Consider the following 19,635-nt stretch of genomic DNA (forward strand, 5'->3'; position numbering starts at 1 on the left):
AATGAACAGTATTGTCAATAAGAATGATTTGAAAAGACATAACTCATTTAGCTTTGACCAGGTTGTAAAACGATGTGTGTCACCGACATTAATTTTCTCAGTAAGTCTAGGAGGTACTGTCTAAATTTCACAGATTTAAAAAAAAAAAAAGTTCAGAGAATGNAGTTCAGAGAATATAAATGACTGGTCAAGATTCCTCTTAGGATTTGAGTGCATGTTCCTCTGAGTCCAACACTCATGTTAACTACTCTGGTATACCAAGACAGGTCGGAGGGTGTGGGTGAAATCGAGAAGGGGAAGGAAAATGGTATGTTCAGTTTTTGATGCAGAGTCTGAAATGCCCCTGTGGCCTTAATCTCTGGTGGTATTCCAATGGAAGAATCCATGCTCGAGAGCGTAGGGAGAATTGGAAATGGCCATCCTAAGGTTCTTTGCTCATTGAAGCCATCAAATATTCTAATGACGATGATTCAGGCAGCTATGGTGTGTCAGGCACCATGCTAATTCCTTAGACATGTTATCTCATTTAGTCTTCATAACGGATAAGCTTGGCAAACAGACACTTGGGTTGTCTATTTGCCTTTGGGTATCATGTCTGGAGGTGATGAGGTCTGTCTTTGAACCCAGGAAAGTCTGACTTCCCAGAGCATGTGCTTTCTATTTTGAGCTGTAGCTTAGCTTACTAACAGAAGGTAGTATTTAGAAAACATTTGTTACCCAAAACTGGGTTTGCCTCTTGGGATGTGTTGAGCCAAAAAAGAAGAAAAGGAAGGGTTTTGCCTCAACAAGTAAAGGAGAACACTGGGGATCTTTCCCAAAGCAATGTCTCCCTGAATAACAAAATTGGGGAAGTTTTAAACTAAGGGTGCTTGCACGATAGGCAGTTCAGCATGGAATTGGGGCAAAAGTCACCTTAAGGTGACAGAGTCCAAGCCAAGGTCACAAGGTCCAGCGAGGGTCAGCATCGTCAGTTCTCTGGCTTTAGTTGTTTCAGTATTTGAGTGCTCAAAGGGGTTTAAATCTTGCAAAGATAACTCAAGTGTGTACATCAGGTCAATCTTTACTTTTGAACTAGCACTGGGACTTCTACCACTGATTTATTGTCCCTGATATGATTAGGTTATGTCCTAGCCTGATAATGGCTGTTCTAACATTCTGTTGTTTCCTTAAAATCATNCATTTTATAATTAATTTAAAATAAAAACTAGAATGGCAATATTCGTCAATTCAAAAAAAATAACATACTGAAGGAGGAGGGAAAAGGAGGTAAATTACCATGTACTCATCACCTTCTGTGTTTTGGGTGCTTCCAATTTATTTTCATTCATCTTTGTGGAAACTTTAAAGGCAGATACTCTCTTCATTGACTGAATCAGAAAAAGGTTCTGAAAGACCTGGTGACTTGCTTAAGAATACAAAATTGAAGATAAGGAAAATATGTGTTGGGTCTCAGATTTATATGAGATCAAAATCTATTACAAGCTTTCTACCACAAAATGTTCCCTCCATACCTACTTTATGTTGGATTCCAGCCCTGGGAGAATTTACAGGAAGATGTAAATATAAATCTTGATGATGGTTATAATTTACAGTGGAAGTTTAAGCAAGATGGCCTGGATATGTAGAGGAGAAGTTCTGAGATTTCTTTGTGCCTTCTGGAGAAGAGAGACCCTGAGCTGGGTCAGAGAAAGAGATGCACTTCAGCCAGGACCAAGGACACACAGAGGGGCAGATGTGGCTCACCTCCATGCAATGGAGAGATTCATTAAATGGGGAGGGAGAAGAAGGAGGGTGTGTAAAGACATGTTAGAGCTACTAGAACTCTTGGCCATCTTTAGAGACCCACGTTTGCTCATGAATAAAGTAACCAGAAATCATATTAAACATACTTGATAACAGTAAAAGACTTAAGCTCATTAACCATCTTCAAATAATTTATAATTGCTATTACTAAAAATAATTCTGAACGGGGGCATAAATATGCAAAGTTCCTTTTTGTTCCCTTATGCCAGCCATTTACAAATAAGGCAGCTCTTTTTATAACTGAGCATAACCTCAAAGAGCCATGGAGTCCATGAGGAGGGGAAGGATCAATAGTGATCAGTGTTTTGAACCCCTTGGAGCTCTTATTTTTTTTTTCCTCTTGGGGGGTGGGGGAAACACATGAAAATTAACATAAGCACTGCAATTAGTGAAGGTATTTTTACAGAGCCACTGAAACGTGTATAAGAAGCTGGCAAGCGTGTTTGCCTCTGGGAAGTTGGCTGCAAGAACAGAAAGGAAACTATCTTTTCAAAGTATATGATTATGTACCTCTTGAATTTTTAAAAGAGATGTAACTAAATACATTTTTGTGTTCTGAAAGCCACCAGGTGTAAATAGAAAGATTGTGCACTTAGACCCTTAACACCGGAGCCCTAGTTTCCTCATTCACCAAGTCCAGGCACTAATTCTTACCTTGTATGGTTTATAATGAGGATTGGAGACGGTGTATACTTAATGCCTGGCATTCAATGAATGTTCAATAACAATAATTATATTATTGAAGAATAAAAGCCTTTTTTTTGATAGGTCATAGCTAAATAAATTTTTTTCTGGCTCAGTTTTAGGTCCAACGTGGTTGCACAAGTAAAAATATTGACCTGTTGTTCAAAAAGCTAAAAGAAAAGATAATGAAGTCCTCCAGCACTGATAGAGTACTTGTGGGCCATAGGAGAATGCCACAATTCTAGCACCATACCCTGATGGGAGGGAAGAGAACAGTAATAAACAACAATAATGAATTGATTATTATTATGCTCAGAAAGCTTATCCAACTCAGGTCCAAGCTAACTTCATCTCATCTCATATATTTCTTAAGAGAATTCAAAATTTATCTATTTCAGTGGATTGCATTGCCTAAATGTTACTGACATAGTCTGGGCATTAAACTATTATCATTTGCAAGTTCTGGATTAAGAAACTAATTACAAAGCTTAAATAGTTAAATCCTGTCTGCCAAGTCTTATGAATATTATAGTGCTATCTATAAGGCTGAATAATTGTTTGATCTGTTGACATGGTACCTGTTGTGTAAAAGCAATCTGTAAGGTTGTATTCAATCTTCTGAGCAGTCCTTAAGAATTGTGTTCAGATATGGCCATTGAAATCTGGGAAGCTTGTTATTGAAAGCATGACCAACAACGTGGTTAATTTTCCTCGGAGAAGATGTCAATTAACCCTAATAGAATTATTTTGGTGCTGATTTTGCTTAATCAAACATCACAAAATAATTGAGCTCTGAATAAGTGGCTTATTATAGAAATGTGCAGGTTGGCAAGAAAAACTGGAGAGCGCATTTCAATAATGCATGTATATTAACAGTTACTTTTTCTATTAGAATGGGCAGTTATTGAGGGGCCTGGCGCTCTAGGCATCGGTAGGATGTGTGGCCCTTACAGAACTTCTTGGTTTCTCATCCCACAGAAAGTCAGGTGCCCTGACAGAGGGGAGGCACTTGCAGGTTTGAAAAGAAGGGAAACTGTGCTGTTCATCACCTATCAGGTCTGGGGAGGACAAAACCCAAAGTTTGTGACCCACATTTATTTATTGATATCTTTCACACTATCCCTATGTCCAGGATCTCCAGGAACATCTTTACAACCATAATTTAAGCCACTATTTCAAACCTCTGGCTGCATAGAAGAATCATACTGATGTATATGTCCTGAACAATTAAACAGAACCCTTCCAGCTGGGGCCTTGACATGGGTATATTTCAAGAACTCCCAACATGCCTTGGGCAGAGTACTACTACTTTGAGCCATCAGTCATTCCACAGAACTACTTTGCAAATTCTCTGCAAAGGTGAGTCAGCATAAAGGATTAGATTATCAAAGCTGATCTGCACACATCAGTGATTTGACCCATTGTATTAGTCAGCTCAGGCTGCTGTAACAGAATACCACACAATGGGTAGCTTTAAGCTCAGAAATGTATTACCTCACAGACATGGAGGCTGAAAGTCCAAGATCAAGATGCCAGTAGGCTTGGTGTCTGGTGAGAACTCTCTTCCTGGCCTAAAGATCCCACTTCCTTGCTGTGTCCTCACATGGCCTTTCCTCTGTATGTGCACACACTCCTGGTGATTCTTCACTTCTTACAAAGACACTGGAACTATCAGATTAGGGCCCATACTTACGATTTTATCCAACCTTAATGATCTCTTTTAGAGCCCCATCTCAAAATAAGGTCACATGGTGGGGGGGAAGGGCTTTAACTTACAGATGCGGGGAGAACATTGTTCAGTCCATAAAACCCACAAACAGGCTTTTTACTCCGAATTCCAGAGTTACAAATAATTGTGAGACACAGGAAGTAGGGAGAGATCTGGAAGTACCAAGAACCACGCCTTTCTTGCCTTCAGGTCATACTTTTGACTCAGGATAATAAATTAAGTTTGTAAGTAATTTATGTGGTTACATGGAGAAAAGCCGTTTTAGACATGAAACATCATTATTTTAAACTTAGGTAGGTACAGAGCTTACAAGATGTTTTCTAGGAAATCATACCCTATAAATTGATAGATTCTAGTGGGTTTGTTTAACGTAAGCAATTTCACACAGACTAGGTACATCCTGCTACGCTTAAGCATTCCATGGATAAGAATCTCAAGCTACCATTGGTTGTTTTCCAGGAAGTCTACTGTTAGAAAAAGGAAATTTGACTCAGCAACTTTTTATTTTTTCTGGAAGATGCCCCCACATTCACCATCCATCACCACTCCGTGCAGGAGGAGAATAAATTGTAGTCCTGCTGGTAACCGTAGCCTTCCCAGTGGGACCTGCGATGGTCCTAAGCTGACCTCTTTCTTCCTATCCACTCTTACGGATAGTGTTGCTAGTTTCACCATGAAGCCCTGGGCACACTCTGACTTGTTTCTTAGCACTTTGCTGTTAAGGTGTGGTCTCCAGACCAGCACTGTCACCCAGGAGCTTGTTAAAAATGCGAAGTCTCAGGTCCACTTCAGGCTGATTGAATCAAAATTTGGATTGTAACAAGATTCCCAGGGGATTTGTTTGCCTGTTCAAATTTGAGAGGAGTTGAAATGGGCCAGTCTTCTCTGCCTCAGGGCCTTTGTAGTTGCCCTGTTATTTCCCATTCATGTGACCTCGCCTTTCAGGTCATAGCTTAAAGATCACCTTTTCTCTTTCATCTACTGAGAGGAGCTGCCCCCATGTTATTCTTGCATCAGCACATTATTTGTTTCCTGATTAACACTTATTATAATACATATTCTAATTGTTATATTGTTGCTTTGTCTGTGTTACTAACTCAAGCTCCTTGAGGTAAGGAATCTTACCTGACTTGACCATCAGCCATATCCTACAGAACATCACTTTGTGCAAACTGGATGACCAGGAAATAGTTGTTGAGTCAGTTATGAGCAAACTGATTTTCCATGATCTGGTTCCTGCCTGGGTCTGGCTTTAACATTATCTTCTTTCTTCTTCCCTTGAACTCTAGATTTCAGCTTAGCTTAAACTACTTATAGCCCTTCATCCTCGTCCCCATCCCTGCATCAAGTGTTTTCATGTTTTCTTGCATTCGCTCAAGCTGTTCACTCTTCCTGAATGCTTTCTCCATCTTGTCCCACTAAAGAGTACATACTCATCCAGAGACTCGGCTCCAATATCCTAGAAAAGGCAGCTAAAGGACCAGCTGGACCACAGTTGTATCATGAGTTACATTGGATGTTAGTGACACTTATGTCCAAATTTCCAGTGTGACACCAAAACCCAGTTGAGAGAAAGGAAATAGGTGTTTCTCATACCTGTATTGTCATTGCTTAATGTAGTGCATGAGCACAGGAATGTCTCAGTGAATGGCCTTTGAATTATGAGACAGGAGGAATACACGATGACGTCTGGAGGAGATTTAAAGACCACCTATGTCTACTTCAAAACTTTGCCATGAAAGATCCTTTCCAGACATCATAGTTTCTATAGTCCTGTATGTACTTTTCATGATGAAAAAGTACTTTTCATATCCCTTTATTTAGTGGTCTAGCGGTCCTAGAAAGATAAGCTGAGTCAAATAAACACTTCATTTGTCACACTTCCGAAGATAACCTAGCTTCTCACTGTAAAAATAAACAAATATGCTGTCTTGTCCGTCCCAGTTATATAGCCCAATATCATTCACTGAGTAGTTTGCAAACAACAGAATTGATTTCTCACAGTTCTGGAGGCTGGTAAGTCCAAAATCAAAGCATCAGCAGATTCAGTGTCTGGTGACAGCCTGTTTCCTGGGTCAGGGACCTCTGTCTTCTCACTCTTTCCTCACAGGGCTGAAGGAGTGAGAGTGCACTCTGAGATGTGTTTTCTAAGGGCACTAATCCCATTCATGATGGTTCCACCTTAGTGACATAATTACCTCCCAGAACCCACTCTCTCATATCATCCCATTGGGATTAGGCTTCAACATAGGAATTTGGGGGGAAATAGCATATCCTGTTTGGTTTAAAGGCCACTTGTCTCTTAGCTTTGTGGACTTTCCATTTGTGACATCATAGACTCCATTTCTCACACAATCTTACATCTCAACAGCCTGCTGCAAAACTTCTTGTGGGCCAAAATTCAGTGGCAGTAGGTGGCTACTTACTTAGATGTAGTGTGAAGGATACCAAAAGCTTCTTACCCAAATATGTCACTTCCATATCTTCTGAGCTGCCAACTGAGCCTGCTGTAATTCCAATTATTAGAGTTGTTTCCTTGGATCAATGTGGACATGTCTGTTATAAAGATAAATTTACAATTCATCATTGAAAAGTATATGCTTTAAAAACAAGACTAACTTAAGCTCAGTTTGTAGGAAGCTGTAACCCAGTTCCCTGTAATAGGGAGGTTAACCTTTTCGTTTGGCTTGCCTAGTGTTCCCCACGAAGACGTATTTGGCTCAGTCTTGCTAACCTGCATAGAGAGGACATGCCAGTTAGCAGGGCTGCATGGTCAAAGGCATGGAGGCATTGAAAAATAGAAAGCTAAAGACCACATGAAACAATAGTTTATTCTCCTTCTAATGAAAAATTTAGAAAAAATAAAAATACTTACTTTAATTGAATATTAAGCCTTTTAAAACACTCCCCTAGGTATAGTCATATTTGATTCTCCAATAACTAACTCCGTTCTACTGGTGAGGAAATGAAACTTCACAGAAGCCAAAGATGATGCAGCTAGCGTCCTGAGAGTTGACAATCCAGTTCATGTCCTCTGACTTGCCATGACCTGGCAGATTACACTCACCCAAGAAAGGAAAAAGATCTGAAAGGTGATGCTACAATCCCAAATTCTTTGTTAGTATTATCCCACATCACTGTTTTCCACAGTGTTATGGACAATGTGTGTTATTGGACAGATACAGGCAGATTCTGCAGGATGTTGAGATAATCAGTGTTACAGAGGCATAAAGAATGTTTGTTCTGTACTCAAATGAATTAGAAACCACTGGCTCGAATCAAAGCATAGTCTCTCCTTAATAGCAAAACTTCTCAGGGTCTTTGTACTGTGGCTTCTCCCAACATGGCAGGGTTTAATGGGAGGCGGCTTGGAGAGGGGGGTTCCTATGTTCAAAAGAATATATTGCAGGACTAGTATTCATCAGAATGAAATGCGGGACAACCATCCTAAACAATCCGTATAAAAACAGTTTCTCTCCTCTAGTTTAGAACAGGGCAGCCAGAGAGTCAGGGGCTTACAAAAATGGAAAGGAGAGAAAGGAGGAAAAAAAAACAGAAGGAAAATCAAAAGCCCTCTTGTCTCCGATGGTAAACTGACTGATCAGCATCCTTCCCCGCTTACCTGGCAGAGAGCGTGACTCACCCCAGGTGAGTGGGTGAAAAGCAATTTGCAAGTTGTCTGGTTAGAAAAGAAGATTTAGTAGCAGTGATATGAGGACTTCTATTGTTCTCGCTTGTATGCTGTGTCATATTTAAGCGAGTCAGAGTTGGGATGTTCAAACAGAAAGGAAGAATATAGAGCGTTCAAGGGCATAAGAAGAAGCCATTCCCCCTCCCCCAAGGATTCTTCATCCCTTTACATCCTAATCCTGGGGGTTCTCTCTTGGAACAGAATTTGCACTCATTCTGATCCACCTTTTAGGCTCTGAAGCATATTAAACAATATTTGATGGCCCCAGTTTTCAAAGTGTAAGAAGTAGAATAACAGTCCAGGTCAAAATGCTAAGAGATGTCAGCAAAGGGAGAGGGTATTTGCAGCAGAGGCATCAGGGAAGATTTGGGGCATTTGAGCTCTTTGGAGAATTAGGCGATAGCATGACAGCTACAGCACAGTGTGAACTGGATAACGCAAATAGGCAATCAGAGGGTATTCAGGGGAAGCAGCAGCACCGCCCTTTGCTAGCAGAGTAACTTAGGGTGTTGGGGTGGTGAATGCAGAAGAGGCTGGAGAGGAGGGCCAGGGGTCTGCTTGGGAGGGACTTGATGGCCAAAATGAGGTGTCTGCACTGCCACAGGTGGGCGGTGGACTTGGGTCCAGGCTGCAGTAGCCCCACACTCACCTTCCAAGAAGGCACTCTGGCCTTGACATGATAGTCTTTTTGAGCCACCCTCCTAAGTACAGGGTGAACATAAGGAAACAACTTGGATGTGTTCTCTTCGAGTGGAGGGAGGGAAAGAACCAAACACCTAGGTGTTTCATTTCAGATTGCAACTGCTACGAAGAGGAATGCCAGAGGAAAAGAGTAAGAAATGCAGGGGAAGACCTAAAATCAGAGAGAGCCATTAAGAGAACACAGTAATGATAATTTTAGTAGGTCCTTATCTTTGAGGACAAAGACGAAAGGGGTTCACAGAAGACTGGAACAAACTTTGCAACTGTTATTTCTTGAGAGGGGCAAGATGGAGAGGGGTATCAAAAATGAACAGTATTGTCAATAAGAATGATTTGAAAAGACATAACTCATTTAGCTTTGACCAGGTTGTAAAACGATGTGTGTCACCGACATTAATTTTCTCAGTAAGTCTAGGAGGTACTGTCTAAATTTCACAGATTTAAAAAAAAAAAAAGTTCAGAGAATGTAAATGACTGGTCAAGATTCCTCTTAGGATTTGAGTGCATGTTCCTCTGAGTCCAACACTCATGTTAACTACTCTGGTATACCAAGACAGGTCGGAGGGTGTGGGTGAAATCGAGAAGGGGAAGGAAAATGGTATGTTCAGTTTTTGATGCAGAGTCTGAAATGCCCCTGTGGCCTTAATCTCTGGTGGTATTCCAGTGGAAGAATCCATGCTCGAGAGCGTAGGGAGAATTGGAAATGGCCATCCTAAGGTTCTTTGCTCATTGAAGCCATCAAATATTCTAATGACGATGATTCAGGCAGCTATGGTGTGTCAGGCACCATGCTAATTCCTTAGACATGTTATCTCATTTAGTCTTCATAACGGATAAGCTTGGCAAACAGACACTTGGGTTGTCTATTTGCCTTTGGGTATCATGTCTGGAGGTGATGAGGTCTGTCTTTGAATCCAGGAAAGTCTGACTTCCCAGATCATGTGCTTTCTATTTTGAGCTGTAGCTTAGCTTACTAACAGAAGGTAGTATTTAGACAACATTTGTTACCCAAAACTGGGTTTGCCTCTTGGGATGTGTTGAGCCAAAAAAGAAGAAAAGGAAGGGTTTTGCCTCAACAAGTAAAGGAGAACACTGGGGATCTTTCCCAAAGCAATGTCTCCCTGAATAACAAAATTGGGGAAGTTTTAAACTAAGGGTGCTTGCACGATAGGCAGTTCAGCATGGAATTGGGGCAAAAGTCACCTTAAGGTGACAGAGTCCAAGCCAAGGTCACAAGGTCCAGCGAGGGTCAGCATCGTCAGTTCTCTGGCTTTAGTTGTTTCAGTATTTGAGTGCTCAAAGGGGTTTAAATCTTGCAAAGATAACTCAAGTGTGTACATCAGGTCAATCTTTACTTTTGAACTAGCACTGGGACTTCTACCACTGATTTATTGTCCCTGATATGATTAGGTTATGTCCTAGCCTGATAATGGCTGTTCTAACATTCTGTTGTTTCCTTAAAATCATTATCTACTGGGGTCTATTCTGCAATTTCAACATATCCCAGGAAGTTGTGCAAGAAATGTGCTTTGGGCAAGCAGTTCTGATCAGGGAGAGATCACAACATGGCCAGGGGTTCCTTTCCTCTCCTCCCCTCCCCTTTCCTCTTCTTTCTTTGAGAGGGAGAGAAAGAGCATGCAGGGGAGCAGAGGAGGAGAAGGGCAGAGGGAGAGAGAGAGAGAGAGAGAATCTTAAGCAGGCTCTACACTCGGTGTGGAGCCCGAAGCAGGGCTTGATCTCATAATCCTGAGATCATGACCTGAACCCAAATCAAGAGTCAGATGCTTAACCAACTGAGACACTCAGGCGCCCCCTAAAGTGACTTTTCATATGTCAAGAAAGCTATGCCTTGTCTTCATTTTCCCAGGGACCCCTGACTCTTTCTGTGTACAGTCAGGGGTGGCTGAACCAACATGAGTTTACCCCTTGGTGAGTCACAAACTGCACCAGGTTGAGTTGTCCCACAAAGAAACTTTTAGTTGTAGCAAATAAGGAGATCACAGGGAATGGCTTCCACAGTGATGGCTGTCGGAGAGAGGGTGAATGGGTTCCTTTTGTTTAGAGTTAGGATGAACATTTAGATTGGGAAGCCCTCTCATCCTATGTAGAGGCAGGCATAAGGTCACACATGTGCCTTAAGGAAACATGCCTATACATACATTATATGTTATGTAAATGAGGCCGAGGCTCCTCCCCGGGCAGAGATTGTAGTATTACAATGAGGTGAAGGTAATTGTAGAGCATTCTAGAGGTCGCTCCTTGAACCATTTGTGCAGGCAGGAGAGGTTCAGGTCAGAAGGTCTAGGTGGTCTGGATCCAAGGGAGGTCCTGTCAGGGCAGTCTCCATCACCTTGGGGGTGGGTGTCGTGTTTCACTTGTCTGAGTTAAGGTGAAATCCTGAAAGAAGAGCTTAGGGAAAAATGTAAGACAGAGGTTAGTAAGTACAAGCAGGTGGGCAGTCAAGGCCAGGTCTTGGGGTCTAGCTGGTCATACGGGGACCTATTCAAACCATGTTCTGTCCTTGGCTGCAGATGGCACAAGGCTTGTTTCTTTCCCATTCTGTGGTCTATTCATTGTGTTCATTTTCCCTCTACCTAGGAGTTCAGTGCTCCATATTTAATTCCCTCTCTTCCCTGAAGAAAATGCCAAGGACTTTTCAACTGTAAACTTTCACTCTATAGATGTATAGTAAATGACCAGAAAACAGATGAGACTCATAAAAGTGATTATGGGTCCGTCCTTTTTTTTTTCCCCCAAGATTTTATTTATGTATTTGAGAGAGAGAGCATGAGCATGAATGGAGTTGGGGGGGGAGGGTCAAAGGGAGGAGCAGATTCCCCACTGAGCAGGGAGCCTGATTCAGGGCTCCATCCCAGGACCCTGAGATCATGACCTGAGCTAAAGGCAAAAGCTTAACCGACAGAGCCACCCAGACACCCCAATTAGGGCTCTTTCATTCCTGGTTACAATTAAACTCAAATTTTGGCTAGAGGAGAGGTCAATCTTTTCTGTCCTTTGCTCTGTCATTCACCCATTCAATCCAACAACGCTGTGGAGCCTCCTCCCAGGTTTGAGTTTCCAACAAGTGAATAAAGTGGACAGAAGCTCTGATCTCAAGGAACTTACAAAGAAATTGGGAGTTAAGACTTTAATGAAGTAACATATTTGCATAATGGCAAATTGTGTTCTTTTTTTTCTTTTTGATTCGTAACATCTTTATTGAGAGGTCAATGGCTTTTCCCCTCTGAATCCCTAGTCTATTACATTCTGAACAATAGCTGATAGAGCATGGTGCATGTGTTCTATGTTCACACAGGACATGCACATAAACACATAAATACACTTCTTTACAAGCACAGCTACTTCTTGTTAAGTTCTGTAAAGGGGGATCTTTAGAGTTTATTAAAGGAGAACCCAGTGTGGTGGGGTAGGGACCCCCTGAGCAAGAATTCCAAGAATGGAATCCCAGAGCAGCATGTTGCATCCCCACACTCACTTCATGGAACCTTCATGCAACCCAGCTAAAGCCAGTCAATACAGCTCCCTGACGGATCATGCAGGATCATCTAGGATGCTTTGTGGCAAGATGTCCCTGAAGAGTTTAAGCATGAAGGTGACATGATCAAATCTGCATGCTAAAGGATCCTTCTGGCTTTAGCTGCAACTAAGGGGATTAGGAAGGCGCCAGGAGGAAAGGAAGGTGGGGAAACTCATAGGGAGATTTTGCCAGGGAGGTGTGGTAGCAAAGATGGGAAAATAGGATTCATTTTCCTAAGGCACTTTTTTTTTTTTTTCTGTTTTGTTCCCAGCAACTAAAGCAGGTGCAGCACCCAATGAGTTTGCAGGCAGACCTCAGAGATAGTGTAGGTTTGGTTCCAGAGCACCACAGTAAAGCGAATATCACAGTACAGATTGTTAGATGAACTTCCTGGTTTCCCAGGGCATATAAAAGTTATGTTCACTCTATACTGTAGTCTATTAAGTATTCAGGATAGTGCCATGTCTTAAACAACGGTACACACCTTAATTAAAAAATTCTTTATTACTAAAAAATGTTAAGCATCAGCAATGTCCACAGTAGCCAAAATATGGAAAGAGCCCAGATGTCCATTGACAGATGAATGGATAAAGAAGATATGGTACACACACACATAAACACACACACAGTGAAAGGTTGCCACAAACTATCAATTTGTAAAAAATGCAGTAGCTTCTAAGGGCCATAAAAGGAAGAACAATAGATCAAGGTCTGCCTGTATTTAATATATAGTTTGTTATATGAAATAATTAACTCTTCAGTGATTTCAAGAGGTGAAACCTACACGAGTTGTTGGGAATTTAAATATGTGAGGCCAAGGGAAAGGAAGATGTGACAGATGACAAAACTCATGGTGTACAGGCAGATAAGGCTGCCATGCACGAGGGCTTTGTCTTTTTGTTTTCTTTGGATCTGAGTCAGGCAATATTTTCTATAAAGGGCCAGATAGCGAACAGTTTAGGCTTTGTGGTCCGTGCATCCACAGCTCCTCGACTTCTGCCACTGTAACATGAAAGCGGCCGTACACAAAACTTAAATGAACAGCACCATGATATTCTGAGCCAACCGCTATTTGCAAAACAGACAGTGGGCAGGATTCAGCCCACGGGCAATAGTTTGCCTGTCCCCGAGCAGGTCGTGACTTCAGTTTTAAAAAAGAGTAATTGGAGGTATTTTTGAGGCATCCTCATGAATATGTTCAGATTATTAATTATTGTTAAATCCAGCTGTTAAAAAAAGGACTTCCAAAAGTACTTACGAGATGAAATATCTAATCTTTGATTGGTAAGCATCTTTTAGGGAATTGTGTCCCCAGAGGGGAAGGAAATAAGTGGTCATTTGTAGTTAGCATGTACATTTTAAGGAGGTGTCTCCTCTATTGACAGTATTGTTTCAGAGAGTGACAGCTAGCTAGTGTCAGCGGATGTGCATTGTCGGGCCTTCAGAATACATGACATCTTTTGAAAGGCATCAACCTTATAAAAAATCAGAAGGTTCCGCATGAGGCTGTTGGGGGGTGGGGGAAGGAAGTGCCTAAACCAAGTATAGTCGTTCCTTTTAGTTAGAGGTATAGAAAAGTTCCCTAAAGAATGAGAAGCCTAGATTGACTTGAGGGGCAAACTGTTCAATTAATCTGGGAGGTGTTAATTATATACATTTAAAACTAAGTCTGCACCCCATTGTTTGTATTTGAGGGAAATGCAGGCATTGAAACAGTGAATGCAGATCATTTAGGCAGAACTACTATGAAATCTGTTCTTGGTGTATAATTTAACATGTCTTTATAAGTATGCAAGATTGTACTGTGTTTCCTTTAGTCTTGGTTGTTTCGGGGGCAGAATTGTCTTACTCCAACCCGCATCATTTGTTTATTTTATATGTTCTGCTGCTGTAGGCATTTTAAGTTGTTGGGGCAATGGCATTATGAAATCTAAATCTACAGACTTTACTGACTGTGCAAATCTGTAATTTCAACTACAACCTCGTCCTTTCCCATTAAATCGTAATAGAGTATCACCGAGCATAGTCTGTCACCCATTCAGACTTCTTATGAGAGATAGTGCATCATGAGGTCAAGAATAGAAGTCCACAGAAGTAAATCTCTGTGGTCAGTGGCTTCTTTCAAAAATGCAAAGATTTTCTTCAAAACCCCAGCCCTTCGGAGAAGGGCTAATTCCGTAGTTCCCAAACCTGTCTACATTCCAGCAGAGGAGCTTTAAAACACACTGATGCCTGTTTGAAAATTTTAGAGTATCCCCAAGTGTACAGGCAAGTTTGGAAACCACTGGCTTAATTCAAAATAAAGTCTATAACAGCATAAATTTGTTTGCATCTTGGACCTCCAGGGACTTTGCAGTGAGATAAAGCTCTGTGTCCCTCCACGAATGCCCAGGGTCTACCAGAGTAAAAGGCCATTCCTAACATTCTTCCTAGAGTATATATATATATATAAAGATGATTCTTATAATTAAAGTTTGGATTGGTAGAATCTGAATTAGTAAATGTTTTTGTTGTAACATAGCGGCCCTGCAATTCTCTTCCATAGTCTAGTCATGCTGCCTAAGGTTTAAAAACAGAGACTCAGTCTTAAAAAAAAAAAAAAGGAAAAGAAAAGAAAGGAAGGAAGAGAGAAAGAAAAGAAAAAGGAAAGTCACTGAATGCTGCTACAGAATTCCTTGTAAAGCTCTTGGTAGCGCCTCCATCTTGCCCACTCTTCCCCCCATCCTAGAACTGAAACCGGGCTCTGTTGTAGTGTCACTAAGTCAGCATTGGGGGAATGAAGCATGAGAGACTGTGGACTCTGAGAAACAAATTGAGGGCCTCAGAGGGGAGGGAGGTGGGGGAATGGGGTAGACTGGTGATGGGTAATAAGGAGGGCACGTATTGCATGGTGCACTGGGTGTTATACGCAACTAATGAATCATCGAACTTTACGTCGGAAACCGGGGATGTACTGTATGGTGACTAATATAATAAAAAAACATTAAAAAAAATTCAGCATTCCTTTGCGTGTTTCCTAAAAAGCCTTTTCCATAAATTTGACAGGACAAATGTATTTTAATGAACAAATGGTGTTTTAATAAGAAAGCTCTTTTTAAATTAGTTCATTCTATTAGGGTTTTAATAAGTTTAAAAAAATAATAATCTTGTAGAGAATTATGCAATAAAAGCACCAGCCAGCTTGGTCTACAGAGTAAGCTTTGGAAACATGCAAATGGAATTTCACTAAAGAAAATATCCCTGGAGTGACAAAATTTTCTTTCAGATAGAAAATGTCTGTATAGGGAAAAGAACAGATCTCTTCCAGATAAAAATGATGCACCAAACAGTGTTTATAAAAATTCTATCTCTGTTTGAGCTCTGCATTTGGCAGTAAGACAGCAACTAATTTGGTTTTATTTTAAAATTCCAGTGATTATAAGGTCTGCACATTCCCTGTAGCGTAGCTAACTCTCTGCTAGGGCCAGACCCCAAGTTTTCTTTGCCGGTCTCATGTGCTAGAGAACTTTAGCTGACGGGTGCTTTCTCATTGCTTCTCTCTGAGCCAGAAGCAATGGAGTCATAGCTGATGTTCGAGTCTAGGGCTTTACCACTCTCTTTTAGGAGCAGTCCCAGGAGACAAGACAAATGTGTCTGATCATATGTGCTTTGAAAATCCCTTTTCCTTCTGGAGCTACCTACTCTCCCTGCTGGAATGTGGATTATTGGCTAATTGCCTAACAGTCAGAAGGTCTTCACATACAGATGCAGAAGTAAGAAAAAAGCTTATTTGTTAGAAAGTTTCATTGCAAGTAGTAGACTATCCAGGAAATATTGGTCATCCACTAAGGAAAGTTTATCATTTCGTGTTCGAAATTCGGGAGTACAGTGGTACGCGTGTTGGTTAATTTGGTTATATCATTATGCTACTGTTAAAGAATGATGAATGAAGACAATTTAGATGATACAAACTAATTTTAACACTTCATGAAGTAGGTGGTCTCCTTGCAGAGAACCACAAAATGAGGTGGAAGGCAGAAAGCTTTTTACAGGATACTAAACAAAGAAGGGACAAACAGGAAATAACTGATTGGCTGGGGCAGTATTGTCAGTCTTGCTTGGGGTGAGAAAGCTCAGAGTTGGCTTGGCATTTGGGGACTGGCTGACTGGATACCCTCTGTGCCTGGTCAAGTGGAGCCTGTATATAGGGTCACAGAACCTATCTAAGTTTGGTTTGCTGACACGGCACCCTGGGAAGGGATGGCTCCATCTTGGGCCTAGAAGTTACTTCGACATCATCAAAGACACAAAATCTATTTTATCTATTTTTTTTTCTATCCTCAGTATATTGGCTTCTTCCCGTAGCTTGTCTCTTCATGGTTGAAAAATGGCTGCTGCAGCTCCATACATCACGTTTGCCCACATCAAAGTTTAAAGGCTAAAGACAGTTTATCTCTTCTTTGTGTCTCTTTTAAGAGTGAAGAACACTTTTCTAGGACTCTACATCAGGCTTATTTTTGCTTTCATTGGCCAGAAGTCCGTATTACCTCTTTCCTAAACCATTGATCTACCTATCCATATATGCTATGTGCCACACATGGTGTCAATTGATGGTACTATCAATGAAGTTCTCTTCTCTTGCTAAGAGCTAGAATTTCAACATCTCTTCCCCATGAGCCAGCTACTGAGCAGATCCAGTATCTAATACCCATAAACATTGGTGTCCAGGAGGAAAATGCATCCTTATCAGAGAATTTAGAACTATATCTTCTAAAGAAAATAGTAGTAAACATCCTAGCCCCTTTTCTAATCTTTCTGCACCTTAGCTTTGGCTTTCCAAGCATGGCTGACTGAAACATGGTTTTGTGGCAGCATTCAAAATAAAACTGAAAGTTGCATTCCCATTAGCCTCTGGCAAAGTAAAATGACATTATACTTGGGTTTTCATAGTCCTAAATGATTATTCTCCCTTCGATAAGTACCCATGGGCGTTTGCAGCTGACTGCTGCTTCTTATGAAACAAGCCACTGAGTTTGTGTGGTTGGGTATAAAGACACACCAATCAAATGTATCGCTTTAAAAAAATTCTCACTTACTAGAACTTTTAAAGGTTAGTTGGTACCTTCATTCAACATAGTATATTTTCAATAATGATTTTTGTTGGCAAAGCAAGTAAATTAAACTTCTGTTCATTCAGTGCAAGAGGCAACTTTGTTGCCATAATATATACAATTAAACTGAGTTGAGGTGTACTTTAAATGAAAATTGAAAACAAATTAATCAGTCAATGTAATGTTTGTAATTACAGCTCTTGTATATATTTAGTTAAGTTAAAGAGGAAAAGAAAGCTATTCAGGATTGCTGGGCATTTTATTTTATTCTGGGGGCGGGGGGGGATAGTGAGCTGGCAACATTTAAAGTTGGCTGTAAAATATTACAGATAATGATAATTTGTTTTTATATTTGTATAAGCCCTATATCTATTCCCATAGATCAAGTTTAATCATATGGTATATTACTATCTACTAGTGTTGGAATCAGGCAATCTCAAGTTTATAAATAAATGAAATTTATTTATAAGGTTTGTTGTTGTTGTTGTTGTTAATCTTTCTTATTAACGATGAGAAGGACCTTTTAATTTGACATTTAGAAACATTTGTATTAATAATAGCAGTTTTTTAGGTTCCAACTTCTTGCAATATGACATTTATAAAGTTAACGTGTATCTCTTTCTCTCTTATTACAAATTATTTCCTTAATTTTATGACTTTGCGATGGCTGCCAGTGACTTACTACCTCAAAAATGATGATGTTGAGAAAGAGATGATTACGTTTTATATTTAGTAAGATTTATTAGTGCTCACTTGGGCTTTGCGTTCAGGCAAATGAGTTTACACCAGTCATCTGAAGATTCTTGGGTCTCTGCTTAAAGTTTAAATTCAACCACAGAAGGTTATGATGTTTTATGAAGCTTAATCCCTGAGCCATTTTTTTCAGTAACCTGCATTTAGATTTTGAGTATAGTTCTCATTCAAGTTTTGATGGAAGTATTATACCCTGCTATACATTGCACCCTGTTTTAATATGGTGCTAAACTTCCAAGAGCAATAAATTCATTTTCTTTCCCCCTTATCTCTTAATATTATACTTTTTAAAAAAGCCTCAGGTTTTCCAGTATTTTTCTAACCTATTTTTTGGTCCAACTGTATGAAAAAGGTATGGAGAATATCAATTAAATTTGTTCATTGGAATTTATTCTATAATTTGCTGACTTAGTACACCTTTTGCAACTTGTAGATACTGAAAGTATTTATTTAGCATATATGTTTTTCAGGGCTGTTTGTTGTAACAGAAATGCCACTTAACGTGTTTCAACATAGCAGAACTTACTGGCTTGCATAATGGTGAGGTCTAGGGAATCATGCCTGCTTCAGGCATGGCTATATCAAGTAGTTCATACAGTCCAATCAGTAATCTTTCTCTTATCTTTCTCTTTCTCAGTAATCCTTTCCTTTGTGTTGACTTCTTTCTCTTACAAACTCCTTCCTTCTAATGGCCCTGAGCACTGGCATCTTTACATCCTAGAAACTGCCTAGTCCAACAAAAACAAAGATTTTTATTGTGTATAATCTTAGTAAACGNGACTTCTTTCTCTTACAAACTCCTTCCTTCTAATGGCCCTGAGCACTGGCATCTTTACATCCTAGAAACTGCTAGTCCAACAAAAACAAAGATTTTTATTGTGTATAATCTTAGTAAACGTAAAATTAAATTCCTTTCCATTCTCTAATGATCCTGTCCCTGACCCATATTCTGTGGCTAGGAGGTTGGAATGTATCCGTTTTTAACAGAGTGTGGTCTCTAGAGAATCAACAACATCACCTAAGATTTTGTTAGAAATACATACTCTCAGATCTCCTCCGAGAGCCAAACAATCAAAAGATCCTACTATGGGGCCCAGCCTATAAGGGGTCCTCCTAGTGATCCTGATGACTGCTCAAGCTTGAGAACTAGCGCAATACACTAACTGGCGGAGGTTGGGTCATGTAAGTAAATTTCCCTCCCTTCCCTGTCCCGCCACAGGGCTTCCCTGTAAGTTGCATCTTACAGCAAGCACATAGAAAATAGATCTGAGGAACTGATATCATGAAGGAGGAAGAGTAGATGCTGTGCTGGCAAACGAGAGATCTCTGCTACAATGAAATTTCAGCCCAACAGTGCTTTTTCTTGGTCTCTAATGGTATTACTTCTCAGAACACTGTTGACTATGAATTCCCCTCCAGAAAACCGCGATTGTAATTAAGCAAATCCACATTCATCCTCCTCAAGAATATAGTATTTTAGTTTTAAATTTCATCTCCCAATAGGTACATGACCAATATTAAAGGGTTTCCAGGGGATGCCTGAGTGGCTCAGTCAGTTAAGCATCTGCCTTCAGCTCAGGTCATGATCCCTGGGTCCTGGGAGTGAGCCTCACATCAGGTTCCTTGATCATCCAGGAGCCTGCTT

At 40.4% G+C, this 19,635-nt stretch overlaps 1 protein-coding gene across 7 annotated transcripts in view; it reads left to right on the forward strand.

Annotated features, from left to right (window-relative positions):
- GRM7 (glutamate metabotropic receptor 7) overlaps positions 1–19,635 on the forward strand; it is an 885,418-nt gene that overhangs the window by 705,278 nt on the left and 160,505 nt on the right. The gene's annotated exons all lie outside the window — the stretch shown is intronic.

This window comes from Ailuropoda melanoleuca, chromosome 4, assembly GCF_002007445.2.
Source record: "Ailuropoda melanoleuca isolate Jingjing chromosome 4, ASM200744v2, whole genome shotgun sequence".
NCBI classification, from domain to species: domain Eukaryota; kingdom Metazoa; phylum Chordata; class Mammalia; order Carnivora; family Ursidae; genus Ailuropoda; species Ailuropoda melanoleuca.